The sequence below is a fragment of the Etheostoma spectabile genome, chromosome 1 (genome assembly GCF_008692095.1).
Source record: "Etheostoma spectabile isolate EspeVRDwgs_2016 chromosome 1, UIUC_Espe_1.0, whole genome shotgun sequence".
Taxonomy (NCBI): Eukaryota; Metazoa; Chordata; class Actinopteri; order Perciformes; family Percidae; genus Etheostoma; species Etheostoma spectabile.
In genome coordinates, this window is record NC_045733.1 from 13,050,406 (window position 1) to 13,053,946 (window position 3,541).

Genomic DNA, 3,541 nt, shown 5'->3' on the forward strand with positions numbered 1-3,541 from the left:
TCTCTCTCTCTCTCTCTCTCTCTCTCTGGTATGTCTTGGATCCCTGAGTTTTCTGCTTTCACAGTGTTATTTAAAAAATTCCCTGGTGATGAGCCTAATTGTATTTTTAACTCAGAAATCTGGAGTGCGCTGCAGAAAATATGGCCTGCTGCAGTCTCTAAACATTCAATCATTCTAAAGGGTGAACTATTCACATTGTTGATTCTTGTCCCATACATTGCATTCTCACAAATCAGTAATTCTACTTAATTAGGATAATCCCTTAAATCAGGCCTGTATTGTCAGTATTGAGCTCATCCCATTTTATTTCCTTATCTTTCTGATCTATCGTCAGCGTGTTCTGCTGATAAACCTCAAAGACACAAAGGAGAGGGATTATGGATAATTGCCAAGAAAGAAATCCAATTAAATTATACATAGCGTTTAACTTCCTGGAACAAGATGACAATATCACTGTACTCAATTTACGTAGATAGACTGACACGTTCATCATAAAATGGCAGCTGAAAATATATCACGCAATCTTGTAACTTCTATATAGTCTAAGATTGTGAAAAGAATTGTCAACTCTTAAAACTGTAAAAAAAAAATATCACAACACAAAGCACCACATAACATTTTATCACTCTCACTGTGATTCCATTCACTTGTGACTTGTGAATGACAGTTGTGCTATTTAAAGTTCTGTTTATAGATCATGTGTTGGATGAGAAGCTTCAAGCACATTGGTTTTTATCTCACCTTCATGGATTGTTTTTCCTGTTGCTATGGTTGCAGGTTTCTGTTTTGTAGTTGTATTTGATAATGTACTTCTGTGTCTACAGCTTTCCAGTTTAAACACAGACTGAAATAAAAACTAACTATGTTTATCAATTGTGTATCATCACCACTGTGATGTAGAATCATGGTCGCAAATTTATCAACTCTGGTAATTAAAGGGGGCACGGCTTAAGAATAGGGGGCAGGTCAATCCATCAGCAATGAAAAAGAAACTCTCTGCCGAGTTCAATGACAAAGAACGTTCAAATATTATGAAAGGGGCATGACCTGAGTAAGCGGGTGTGGTTAAAGTATAGGGGGAGGCTCCCTAACACATGTAGACCACACATTATAAATTTCATGTAAATCGGATGATGTTTGTCATAAAAGGCTGATTCGCTGAGGAAATCAGCCTTATGATCAAAAGTCAATTTTGGACGAAAAATGTCCTTAGGCCTGTATTCTTGTCAATCAAGAGAAATTTCTGACAAATTGGACAATGTACACTAAAGTTACAACAACTTCTATCGTTCATCAATAAATTCTCAAAATGGCCACCATGCCACACCCACACCATTGGACAAAAAGTTTTTAATAGCTTTTCATCTGTAAGGTGTTGACATGGTACAGACCAAATTTGAAGTACGAAGAGACCAAAATATAAAACAGTTTCTATTTCTTACCAGAATTGCCATCAGTGTTATGCTCACAGGTTATCATTTATCAATCTTGATTGGTTACCATTCTAAAGAGGGCAGCTCTATCTAGTATGAGCTTTTCAGAGGGCAGAGTAATGAGACAGTGACGGATGCATACAACAACTCCTCCAGAACATACGCCGTTTGAATGACCTCTAGAATGACACACAGAAGCTTTTTCAGATCTGACGCTCCTATTGACAGGACTACATGGTTTGTGCGTGCCTTCCAAAAAAATAAATGTGTAATGTGATAACGTTATGGTTAAGGTTTAGTTAGGCCACAAAAACAACTTAGGTTTAGGGCAACAGGTTAAAATGGCTACTTGGGTATAGCTGCAATTGGTAACTGTTGTAAAAAAAAAAAATTTCATATTTGCAGAAATATCCAATATCTCCTGACAGTCCGAGAGAAAGCTGCTCTTATGCTTCGTCACCTCACTTCCTCGTTTACTTCCGCAATAATTAATATAACCCCTAGAGGCCACCGCCTAACAACTAAATATGGGTCGTTATGCTTCTTGCACAATCAACCTATACAGTCGTTTAATGGGTGGGGACGGTACAACGTGTTTAGTGTAAAAGGCTGTAGAATGAGAACATTTTCTCCGGCCAGTGAGCGGTACTTTGGCTAGACTGTTTATAGCTAAACAGTACATTAATATATGTTTCTGAAAACATTTGAGGCGAAAAATAGGCAATGTTGTTGCACTCGGTGGTTCTCACAAAAAGTGCTGCTAATAGGCATGTGGAAAATAAAAAAAAAAGAACAAGAGGAAAAAGTTCAAACCCAACCCCCCCAATCTGTCAACAAGCATGAAGCATACTGGCAGCTCATGTTGCCCATATAGGGATGTTATCATTACTCCTTACTTCCAGCTGCGCTGAGCTTAGTGCTTCCTTCTGGGGCTTGACGAGGTCAAAAGCCAAATATCAACACTGTATATCTCTAACAGTCAAATAATAATCCATTCCACACCAAGTTAGCTGACTGAACTAGTGGACTGCTATTCATCTTATATACTTCCGTAACAGATATTTGTGCTTACTTCCACTCCTCTTAGCCACAGATGACTCATACAATTCTGTCTGCTACCTAAATTAGCAGACAAGGTATTGTGTTTATTTGTGACTAACAGTATCACAGGATTTGTTAAAATTAGGGATTAACACGTGACTATTAACCTGTGTCATACACCAGTTGGTGCCTGAAAGTGTTACATGTCTATGTTGGTTACAAACAATGATGATGGAGAATGATTCAGTGGACAGTGGGTTGCTTGTTTATCTGTGACCTTTATTCACTCCTACAGCTTGAAGAGGTGTTTTGGATTAAACCACCTGGAATATATTTGAATTGTGCTTGCATATAAACACAAAAAAAAATACATTGGTTGGACTGATTTTATTTAGTTTTCTAAAAGGAATACCCAATTAAGACTGGCATCCAAAAACTTTACTTTTCTTCAAGATGATTTGAGGGAATATTTTATTCCTGTTGATAAAATATAATGAATAGTACTTACATTAAGTATTTTCCGTGCTTTTAAGCCGCTTCATATTGTGTACGACTATTTTTCAGTAATCGAGAGCAAGAATACATCAAGTTTCAATGTTGCTGTATCCTTGGCTTGCATATTGTACTAATTCATTTAACTGGACTACAACAATGAAACCCAAAGAAAAATACGTACACCAAACAGCAACTAAAAATAAATAAATCCATTTTGTAGCAATAAACGCAAAAAAACTGTAGAAACCTGCAGGGACTGACCAGAGGTCTGGTTCAGGTTGAGAATCCTCTGTATTTGTGGGAGGGTCAGGCAGCAGGGGACAGATGCTCGACAGAGGTCACGACAGACAGTGGGTCATAAATATGGGAGACAGGTTGATCTGGCCCATGACAAGGAAAGGGCGGCTCTACTGTAATGGGTGATAAATGTCAAAGCCTCCCCACAGCCTAAGATGAGCGATTGTTAAGCAGCTTCCCAGAGCCTGAGCTGCTAAAGCCTCGAGACAGACTGACAAGCAGTAAAGGAAACATTTACACAGATAGAACGGCTTGTTTGGATGACCCCCCCCCCC

The 3,541-nt window shown here is 38.4% G+C and overlaps 1 protein-coding gene across 1 annotated transcript in view; it reads right to left on the reverse strand.

Annotated features, from left to right (window-relative positions):
• Window positions 1-3,541, reverse strand: part of gpc5a (glypican 5a) — a 125,172-nt gene that overhangs the window by 42,053 nt on the left and 79,578 nt on the right. The window lies entirely within an intron of this gene.